Raw genomic sequence first — 12,182 nt, 5'->3', positions numbered from 1 at the left:
GAACCAAGATTGAGTTACTTTAATTTAATATTTTTAAAACCCTGATATCTCGAAAACTATGCGTTTAGGATATTGGTGTATACAAATTTTTTTTCAAAGAATTATCCATAAAATGCTATGAATCCTATGAGAAGGAATTATTTCCCGAATTTTTTCGCACATATGTTGGAAAACTATATTTACTTTATATTTTTGCTGTCAATACTTATGATATGATAGATCATGCTGCATTTTTACCGCGTTTTTACTGATAGCACAACGTGATGAACACATCCTGCTTAATTTTTACCATCTCTCTTCGTTGATCTGTACGCGAGGTTAGTTCAGGGTATCTTGAATAACTGACCTCAATAACGGCTGAACCGATCGAATTCTTAATAGGCTTATTTGATAGTTTAAATCTCAATTATATTGAAACCGTCTTTATTTTCGTTTTACAGCTCAATGAACAGAGATATTACGATGTAAATTCTCAATGCGAAAATTTTCCCTTAAGTAACATTACCACCGTTACCATCGTCCTACGCGTACTACATGTGTGTATGTATATATATATATACATATATATATATATATAAGCTCTCGAGGTAAGCTACAAGAATATGCAAAAATATATAGAGTGTCCCATTTAGAGCGCTCATGCACTGAGCGATTTTAATTAATATCTTAATAATTATTGCGCAAATCGCAAAATGGTAGAAGACTTTTATGTTCAGTTTGACTTGCTTTATCAGCCCTAGAGAGGTGAGGCGATTATTACCGGACACTTTGTATATATGTATACATATATAATATCGTTCGTTGAGCGTTTTTAATTAATAGTTTAATAATTATTGCGCAAATCGCAAAATGGTAGAGGACTTTTCGACTCAGGTTTCCACAAGGAATATCGCTATATAAATAATGGGCGCCAATTAAGAGACACCCGTATATAGGGTGGACAATTTTAATCGATCCAGTCGAATATCTCGAAAACACTTTCGCGAAAAATGTTTCAGGTAAAAGTTGTTTGGTTTCGAGGGGGCCATAAGATGGTACTATTGGTCTGACCTTGAAGAGTCATTTGAAGGTCACATAAAAGTCACGTCGATTTTTTTAAATGGCACCTTCTATTTTTTGTTACATATTCTTGTAGCTGACCTCGAGAGCTTTCCAAAACACTATAATCAAATGTTTTTTCGTGAAATACTTTTCGAGTTATAAGGCTTCAAAGTTGCAATATTTTGACATAAAATACAAGATATCTCGTAAAATATTCATTTGTTGATTATTTTACCCTAATAGTTTTATGCACACAATAATGAGACAAATCAATTGGTGTAAAAAAAACACATAGTTATCTTTAAGAAAAAATTTGAATTTGCAACTAGCAGTTACCCATTTTTATTTTGACATAATTATGTGTTTTAATTACGCCAATTGATTTGTCTCATTATTCTGTGTATAAAAGTATTAGGGTAAGATAATCGAAAAATGAATATTTTACGAGATATCTTGTATTTTGTAAGTCAAAATATTGCAACTTTCGAGTCTCATAACTCAAAAAATACTTCATCATAAGTGTTTTGGAAAGCTCTCGAGGTAAGCTACAAGGATATGCAATAATATAGTGTTCCATTTTAAAAAATTGACGTAACCTTCACATGACCTTCAAATGAAAATTTAAGGTCAAACCAATGGTATCATCTTATGGCCTCCTCAAAATCGTACAACTTTTGTCTAAAACATTTTTCTCTAAAATGCTCTGTATCCGAAATAAAAGCGTGATACGGGTCATGGACACCCTGTTATACAGGGCGTCTCATAACTAACGAGCCAACGCTCGTGAACGGATAGAGTACAGTAAACTGAACAAAAAAGACACGGGTTTGAGTGTAGCGTCGATAGTAACGAATAAGCTTAACACATTAATCAGACGTGGCAAAGATATGTTAAATATTGATAATAGAACTAATGTCATATATAAAATTCGTTGTAGGGATTGTGATGCTTTTTACATAGGCCAAACAAAAAGACATTTGCGCACAAGGCTTAACGAACATTATAAAAATATCAAATTGCATCTTTCGTGTCAATCCGTAATTAGTAAGCATAGATCGGAATTCGGACATGACTTTGAGTGGAATAGCCCAGAGATTTTACATAACGAGAAATTTATAAAAAAGAGAAATAGCAGAAATGTTTTTTATCAAGAAATTTAACAACAACACAATAAACTTACAAAAAGACACAGAAAATCTACATAATATTTATGACAAGATTATAAAGGTCGTCTAAAATGTTTTTTAAAAAATCGACAGTTTAGTTTCAACATTAGTTTTGACAAGACGTGTTCCGTCACTTGTTGGTTCGTCAAATCAATATGTTTAATTAACTGCTACTTGTACAACACATTGATATACATCTTTGTTCACTCGAATGTATCTACTAAATTTATTTGGTTTTTGATTGATTGATTTACTGCGTTTACCGTCTTGGTTCAATTTATAATTTATTTGTTATTCATTTTAGTTAAACTTGAAAAGGACCACAACCAAATGGTCGAAACGTCGTTTTAATATTAAATAAAGATATTATTGGCTAGTTTGGTCGTTCTACTTACACTACCTGTTATGAACAAAAAAGTATTAGGTCATTTTGCGATTTTCGCAATAATTATTAAAATATTAATCAAAAACGCTTAGCGAACAATATTATACATATGTACAAGATGTCCGGTAATAATCGCCCTACCTCTCTAGGGCTGATAGAGCAGGTCAAACTGAGCTTAAAAGTCCTGTATCATTTTCCGATTTTCGCAATAATTATTATAATATTAATTAAAAACGCTCAACGTATGAGCGCGCGCCGCATATAGCGCTTAGCATACCCTGAGTATTTTTAATTAATAGTTCAATAATTATTGCGCTAATCGCAAAATGATATAGGACTTTTATGTTCAGTGTATTAGGCCAATATTTATAGTCCATTCTTTTAAGATCGTTTTAAGATTTCATTCGACTATTTGATTAAACGGAATTTTAAGATAACCAAAAACTGAATAATTTTAAAGAAATATAAGAATAGATTATAAGTACTAATCTTATGATAGTTATTCATAATTCAATCTTATATTTAAAATAGTCTTAAAATCTCATTCAACTAATGAAATTATGCAATCTTAAATATAAGATTGGACTATGAATACCGGCCTTAATTATCTTATACTGTTGATGCTAAGGACAAAACATTGCGCTAGTAGTTTAGAGATTTGACAAGTAAAGATTAAAATTTAAAAATGTGATAAAGTTCATGTATCGGGATATTTGCAATGATATTTGTGTGATCAATTTTAATGATGTTTAGTGCGTGAAAAACGATGCTTGAAATTAAATCGAAAGAAATTCTATGTCTCTTTTGGTATTTGAATTCTTACAAGCATTCATTACATCATATTTGGAAATTTTAGCGTAAAGTTGACATTTTAGGAACGTTAATTTGAACATCGTTAAATAATATATATGATAAAAAATAACCATTTCATTATTCAATGCTTAGGATAAATAATAAATATTTTTAAATCAAAAGTAATTTACGCTATGAATAAAACTAAATAAATTCTTGTTTAAAAACATTTTATTATTTCAAAATCAGTTTATATTACATTTTTCTTCTAAATAATATTTCTGGATAATTCAATCAGTTAATTATTTCACATTACTTTTTACATATTTAATTAGTATTTATTGATTATAAATAAATAATCAGTGAGTATGTTTTCTCTTACGTATATAAAATAATTATTTATGCTCTTACATATACAAGTTCTTGCAGTTCTTATTATTATTTTTGGACAGATCAAGTTATTACATAAAACTGCATGTATTACACGAGATATTTTGCATACGTTATAGCATATGCACTAATGAAAAAGTAATGTGAGATGATAATCTAATCGAATTTTCCATGCAAAAATATTATATAGAAGTGTATAGCTTCACTTTTTTCTATTTTTTCAGTAAACTGTAATATTTAAATAAACTTAATTTTAAACTCTACATAAATTTATTAAAATAAATAATTATTTAAATAAATAATTTTAATCAATTTATGGTAATGATTTATATGTATATGAGTATCATGAATAGCTCTGCCAATTTTCAACGGATTTGTATTAAATTTGATACATGTTTTTTGTGTTGCTGAATATAAATCCAGAATCAAATTTAAGAAATTCATAATAGCGGATTCAATATGGCGACTTCTAGTGACTAACAATATTTAATTATACCGCCGATCAATCAAAAGTGGCTTTTTCATGTACTGGTCTCTATAAAGACACTATAATAAGAGACTGGACACAAGCCCCCATGTCTGCCATTTTTCATCCAAATCTCACGAAAGAGAAAGTAATATATATATACTATTTCACTCTACTGTCTCTATTTCACTGGAACTTATAATAACGTGACTGATGTTTTACTTCATGTGTGACTAAATGCATTATTTGTAAAAAAGATTTTAATTGTGACTGATAGCAAAATGGTTAGGTGTTTAGTCCTATTTTGCAATAACTCTTTAACAAAGAGTTATATTATAAAAATTTTTCCGGGAATACGTTTAATTTACTGTCATTTTTCATCCATTTTTACTGATTTTTAAATCTATTAATTATACCTTAATCTTAAATTGTAACACAATTTTAAAAAAGTAAACGTTTCAAAGTTAATAAAAAGTATTTTTACTAACCTAACCTAACCCAATCTAATCTGTGACCTGTGATATCACGATCTCAGCCTAAAAGAGTTTAGTAACAGCATTTTCGCCACTCTTTCCCGGTAAAAAATTTCTCATATATAATTATATATAATAATATACAAGTATATAGAAATATATAAAATTCTGTATAAGTTATGTATAGTTATGTATAGTATGCATAATTTTGTCTTATTGTTGACTGACATCTAGCCAACATTAATATAAAATTATATATAATTATATAATAAGTCATATATTATTATATATAATTATACATAACTTATACAAAATTTTATATATTTCTATATAATTTTATATGGTCATATATCATATATGATTATACATAACAAATTTTTTACTTGGCTCTTCAAGAGCCTCTCTAGGAGGGAACCATAGACTTAATGGAAAAACCGAGTGAGGGGTGATGGTAGGTGCTCACGTAGAAAAAGACAAATTGAAATGTGTGACCGTGCGTTCTCTCTCATTCGCGCAAACGCACAGTGCATGGAAAGAGGAATACACGGTCACACACGGTTCAATCTGTTTTTTTTCTACGTGAGTGCCTCACTCCTCAAATAAAGACAAACGCTCCGTCTATACTTTTATGTCTATGGACGCGACACAGCTAAATCTGTTTTTTATTGCAGTGCAGTAAAATTCAACTACAACAGTTTACTGTATTTGCTGCACTGAGTCTTGGAAAAGGATGAACAGTACAAGATTTAAATAAGTTGTTAATGGTGGGAAATTTAATTTTATAAAAGTAATAAAAAATAAATATTATATAACTCTCTCTCTCTCTCTCTCTCTCTCTCTCTCTCTCTCTCTCTCTCTCTCTCTCTCTCTCTCTCCTGTGCGTGTGCGTGTGCGTGTGCGTGTGCGTGTGCGTGTGTGTGTGTGTGTGTGTGTGTGTGTGTGTGTGTGTGTGTGTGTGTGTGTGTGTGTGTGTGTGTGTGTGTGTGTGTGTGTGTGTGTGTGTGTGTGTGTGTGTGTGTGTGTGTGTGTGTGTGTGTGTGTGTGTGTGTGTGTGTGTGTGTGTGTGTGTGTGTGTGTGTGTGTGTGTGTGTGTGTGTGTGTGTGTGTGTGTGTGTGTGTGTGTGGCAAAGAAAAAGAAACAAATGACACGACAGCACGCAACTTATACAATAAAAGAACTTACAAATTGTATTCAAAAAGAAAAGTAAAATCAAAATAAAAAGTAGAAAGACAAATGTTAGCGGAATACAAACAAATGAGATACTCTTATGACACACATTTACAGAAAATAGAGAAATAATTAATAAGTGCTAACAAAAGAAAAGAAAAAAGAAATAATTTATTAAAAGCACTTTAAAAAAAAATGAAATAGTAATTAAGAGTTGAAGACTTATATTTTAAAAGTTTTATAATTAATATATGGTTTTATTTTTTATTTAGCATATAAAATAGAATGTTGTTTGACTAAATAAATGTTATTTGAATATATAATTTGTTCAATTCATTACTTATTTTGTAAGAATACAATGTTTATAGATTTTCATGTATATCTTTAAATAATAAATATATACATGTACCTTTGTGTTAATGACAATATAAGTAAAAAATAAATATTATAGTTTCTGAAATTATATTTCTCGATGTACAATTTGATTAATAAATCATTCTCATCAATCTTAAAAATCTTTTGGCATAATGTATACATATATTAAACGGAAATAAAATATAATTATTTATTATCAATGTTCTATATAATTTTATTTTGACATGTTCTATAATTGTAATAAAAATTAATGCAATAATCGTAACTATCTAAAAAAAGTTAGTTACTAGATTAGGTTAAATTATATTTCTACGAAATTTTAATTTAATATTTTATTCAATAATATAATGATAAATAATAAAATTAATTACACATAAAATACTTATATTACCATCATCATTGTCATATAAATTGGTTTAAATAGTAGCATTACATTTATATTTTCTTCATCAGAAGAGTCTAATAATTTGTGTAATATAATATGATGCATTATGTTGATTAGTACACTAAAACATTCTTGATTCTTGCTCACTTTTCTTTTAAATATCGAAAGACAAATATTGTATAACCAGCCGCTCAGAAAACAGCTTGTCTTCACTTGCATTAGTTCAGTTCAGTGTAGTGCAGTACAAACTCAATGCAGTGTTAAACAATATATATATATATATATATATATATATATATATATATATATACACAGGGTAGGCCATTTTAATCTTTTTACTGAAAAATCTCAGAATCTATAAGTTTTAGACAAAAATGTTTCATATATATATATATATATGTATATACATATATGTATATATTACTCTGTCACTCTCTTTCTCTCTCGTATTTATCATAAAAGAATGCTTTTTTTCGTGTAAAGTTATTAAAAAGGTTAAAACGAAGGGAAATAATGCAAATCCTTTCATTTAGGTTTTGGATAAAATAAATGATTGCATGTACGGCTACTGGCAGGAATGGTGTCCATCGACAACTTCAGTGTTACACACATACAACAGAAATCATACGTATACATATGTACTAACTTCATGTGTATGCATGTGATCCTGAAGTTGCCGACGGACACCATTCCTGCCGGTGCATGAATACATATGTCGTAGGCAAATGGTTATTTTAGGAAAATAGCTTTTGACTAGGCAAATGCTATCTGGCGTGTACGCACTAAAAAGTACATTTTGGAAAAGAACGCTTAGATTCCCATCTAAGCATAGGGGGCTAGAGTGCATAGGGAGACGGGGCTTCGCCCCGTCCCCATAAAAAAATATAACAAAACTTGAGAGCGCAGAAACTACCAAGGCTGACAGTACAGCCAGATAACCATTTGCCTAGTCAAAAGCTATTTTTTTAAAATAACCATTTGCCTACGACATATACTTAACAATTAATATAATAACATTTCAATATAACACTTGATGTTTTTTGTATTTACAATATGAATATAAAAATCAATATAGAAAATTAACCCGATTGAATTCTAAAATTGGAAGAGAAACCTACCTTCGAAAAATCCATTTTTATTAAAATTAGGTATTAATTAATTATTAAAAAATATTTGTTGTATAATTTAATAAAATTTAATTCTTCAGAAACTGTTAGACATTTTACGAAATGCATGCAAATTTTTTAGTGCATTTATAAATATATAAAATCTTACAAAATTTTCACTCGAATATCTTTAAAAATATTATATATTCACTGTCAGAAAAATAGCAATAATGAATGTATGTAACATAACAGTCATAATATACTTTGCAAAAATTTTTCATTTTTTCTTAAAAAAAAAAATTAGTGTAACTTATTAAATTAATCATTTATCAACTTAATATCAATAAGAAAGCATTATAAAAATGTTATAATAGTATATTTTTCAAATAAAAAATTCCAATTGTGAAAAAAAAAATTTCTTATTGTTATACTACTATAAATTTGTAACTACTTATATCAAAAATTTTTTTCCATATAGTTTTATTTTAATTTTTCTATAATTTAAATGTATCTTTTGTGAAAAGTAATTGCTCTTCCTTTCACACTTTCTAATTTTGAATTCAATTATGCAACACATATACAGACTGGAGACATACATATACTGTCTATTACTTATTGTTAGTAAGTTAAAATTATATTAAAGATTAACTTCTATTTTTACATTATTATATCTTAAATTAACATTAATAAAAAAATATTTTATTATATATGAAATATAAAAAAAGTATTTAAAATATATTTTATAAAGTTATATAGAAAATTATATAAAGTTATATAAAGTTATATAAAGTTATATAGGAAGTTATTATAGAGAGAGAGAGAGAAAATATAAAGTTATTATATATGAAATGTTTATAATGCAATAATGGACAAAACTGTCATTTGTAAGACACAACTGTAACTTGTAGAGAAAGTCTTACTTTAAATATATTTCCTTTAAATACAGGCCAAGGCAATTAAAAAGCAAAGAATTATTGTAAGTAACTATATTAACGCTCGCGTGTCAACCTTGAAAACTAGATTAAAATCTATAAAAGTAAATACGAAAACACAAGTGGAATATTTTTCAAATAACGAGATTAATAATTATTATACGATTATTAATTACTATAACTATTTATTCTATGTACAAAAAAAATTTGAGATAAAATCGTCGAGAATCGCAAACTTATCGCAATACTTAAGCGTTCCGCCATCCTAAGAAATCATTAGATTGACTGTTTATTAGCAACACTATTGAATTGAAGAACAAAGTGTTTGTGACATTGACAGACGACAAACTGACGTATTGCTGCATACTTATCAGAAATATTAAATTATGTGCAAGTGACTTATACTCACCGCGATATACTCTGATAACGATCTATTGCCTGTCGATTTTATGTTTCGTGAGTCGACGCATCGCGATGACCTCATTTTATGATATTCAGACACAAATTGTGACCGGTACTAACCACAACCATATTATATCAAAGCGCAACGCGTGTACTGCTTGTTTCTATCAATCGAATGCTAAATTAACGCCTGTGTACAAATGGCGACAAAAGTGTGAGCAGGAGCAGAGTCATGCAACACGAGCCCTAAATAAGTGACTATAGCTATAGCGTCGCGATTTCTGATTGGTGGTTTCTCTACCTGATTGAGGTAGTCATATTGGGAGCTTTCCAGCAAGACACAATATCCACTAGTGTAGAGTGAGACACACTGATGTATTCATGTAAAATTTTATTTCAACCTATGTCCAAACTCTTACACTATATTTATAATTTTTTATTCATAATCTTACAAAATAAATACTGAATGCATTGATGCACGATTCATTGAGCCATTTGCCTAACAGCGCTTCAGTCAAATAGCATTTGCTTAGGAAAATAGCATTGAAACTTCCACACAGTACTGTCAGCCTTGGCAGTTTCTACGCTCTCAAGTTTTGTTATATTTTTTTATGATGGGGCTCGCCCCGTCCCCCTATGCATTCCCATCTAAGCATGTACTTTGCAATGCATATACGATTCCACATGGGTTTGCAATTTGCATAGCATCATAAAAAGAATTTATTAAAATTAAAAAGGATTTATTTAAAATTTTGTGTAAGTTACTAAAACGCATGCGCGCGTGACCGCAGCGCACGTCCATGTCACTATACGTCGCCCGTCGTCATTTTACCGCACATGATTTTTTTCATTTTTCGGATAAACTATGAAAGAATTTATTCGTGATGACCTAACGATTCTGCATCGAATAAGCTCTTGTTTAACTCGATTGGACGAAAAATAAAAATGTTCGGCTAACTTTAGTTCGAAATTTTAATTATTTAATTAAAAAAAACGATAAATGACCGAACGTTTTAATTGAATGACCAATCATGAACAAACGATGACCAAACAATTAGTTAATTTTAATTATAAAAAAATCAAAGTGGTTCGGCTAACTTTACGGAGCTACGTAAAACACTATCATCAGTGACGTCACGGTAGTTTGGTAGTGCTACTAACTCCCCGAACAGTGATAGCGTTAAATAGCGCTAGGCAGTGTCTCCCCGAACGCACCCATTGTAAAACTGGCTTTTTATAAATTATTTTTTAAATCAAAAAACTAGTGTCTCACAATTAGATGCTGAATTTGCTTCTTGATAATAAAATAATTTAAGATTTTCTATTAATTTTACTAGATCCCGGTAAAAAATTTGTTATGTATAATCATATATGATATATGACCATATAAAATTATATAGAAATATATAAAGTTTTATATAAGTTATGTATAATTATATATAATAATATATGACTTATTGTATAATTATATATAATTTTATGTTAATGTTGGCTAAATGTCAATCAACGATAATACAAAAGTATGCATACTATACATAATTATACATAACTTATATAGAATTTTATACAATTCTATATACTTTTATATTGTTATATATAATTATATATGAGAAATTTTTTACCGGGTGCTAAAAAAATATATATTTAGTATAGTATATATGTAAAATATATGTAAAATATTAAAAAAAAAAAAAAATATATATATATATAAAGATTTAACATATTATGCCTAGTTAATGTAAAAAATATTTTGTAAATTATTCAATTTTTGGCGATCTTACCTTTATAATTTTTTATACTGAATATTAGGAGATAATTGTATAAAAAAATAATAATATAAAAGACTTAAGGAGTTGAATGCAGATGTGCATATATTTATTTCGGATACAGTTCTCGAAAAGATAATTTCAATAAAATTGTTCTTAAAATTAAATGTTTCAGTTCTCGATTGAATACTCTTTAATAAACAAATGCGTCAAAATCAATTTACAGATTAAACACACTTTGTCTTAATGATGACAAAACGTTCCAACACACAATTCCAACAAAACGTATATATTAGATAAATGCATGTATATTCACTTTAAAGTCTTTTATATTATTTTTTGTTTTATTAGTGAAACTTTTTGATCTATTTATTGTATATACAAATTAAAGTATTTCTATTTAAAAAATCTTTTCCTTCAGAACCAAACAACTTTTATCTAAAATATTTTTTTATAATGCATACTTTTAGAAATAATCGCTTGTAACATTTTAAATATCCCATTCTGTTACATTTGTCAATTTTGATGTTCAATTTATTTTTGACAATTTTTAAAGAGTCTAAGTTTGAATAACTAAAATTGAAAATTATTTGATTAATTCTCAATCTCCCTCTCTCTCTTTCTCTATAATTTATCATTTTCCGATAATATATTATATAAATATTTATAACTATAAATATTCTACAGTCCGACCTCTTATCCTACAACCCTTTTATGCTACGAAAAACCTCTTATCTTACGACAAAAAATCTTCTCATACTACGACCGCGAAAGGGGAATTATATCCCCACTCTCAAATTTTTGTCGTAGGATCAGAGGTTTAAGGGAAAAATTCCGGACCGAAAATGTCCGACTATATTAATTATCCTTTATGAAAGTTAGAAAATCCTAAAAAACTTTTGTAACAAAACTTTTTATAATATATCACGTACTATAGCTATATTAAAATACATAATAAAGTGTATATATATATATATATATATATATATATATTATGTATATATACAGGGTGTCCCATTTTAATTCCTCCAGTCGAATATCTCGAAAACCAAGCCTGGGAGAGAAAAATGTTTCAAGCAAAAGTTGTACGGTTTCAAGAGGGCCATAAGACGGTACCATTGGTCTGACCTTGAAGAGTTATTTGAAGGTCACGTAAAGGTCACCTCAATTTTTTTAAATGACACCCCCTATTTTTTGTTACATATTCTTGTAGCTGACTTCGAGAGCTTTCCAAAACACTTATGACAAAGTATTTTTCATTAAACACTTTTCGAGTTATAAGGCTTCAAAGCATATTTTGACATAAAATACAAGATATCTCGTAAAATATTCATT

At 28.4% G+C, this 12,182-nt stretch overlaps 1 protein-coding gene across 4 annotated transcripts in view; it reads right to left on the bottom strand.

The window, feature by feature from the left end:
• The window catches only part of LOC140675663 (tubulin polyglutamylase TTLL5-like), a 59,219-nt gene extending 49,916 nt beyond the window's left edge, over positions 1-9,303 (bottom strand). The window contains exon 1 of one of the 4 annotated variants that reach the window (XR_012048425.1): positions 9,089-9,295. The gene's annotated coding sequence lies outside the window, so the exon portion shown is untranslated. Of the gene's footprint in view, positions 1-9,088 lie in introns of all 4 variants that reach the window. The other 3 variants (XM_072910272.1, XM_072910273.1, XM_072910271.1) reach the window with 3 other exon arrangements.
• Between the last annotated feature and the right edge of the window lie 2,879 nt (positions 9,304-12,182).

This window comes from Anoplolepis gracilipes, unplaced genomic scaffold, assembly GCF_047496725.1.
Source record: "Anoplolepis gracilipes unplaced genomic scaffold, ASM4749672v1 Contig20, whole genome shotgun sequence".
Classification (NCBI taxonomy): Eukaryota; Metazoa; Arthropoda; class Insecta; order Hymenoptera; family Formicidae; genus Anoplolepis; species Anoplolepis gracilipes.
The sequence above is the reverse complement of the archived record's forward strand: the minus strand, read 5'-3'. Positions and strand labels throughout refer to the sequence as shown.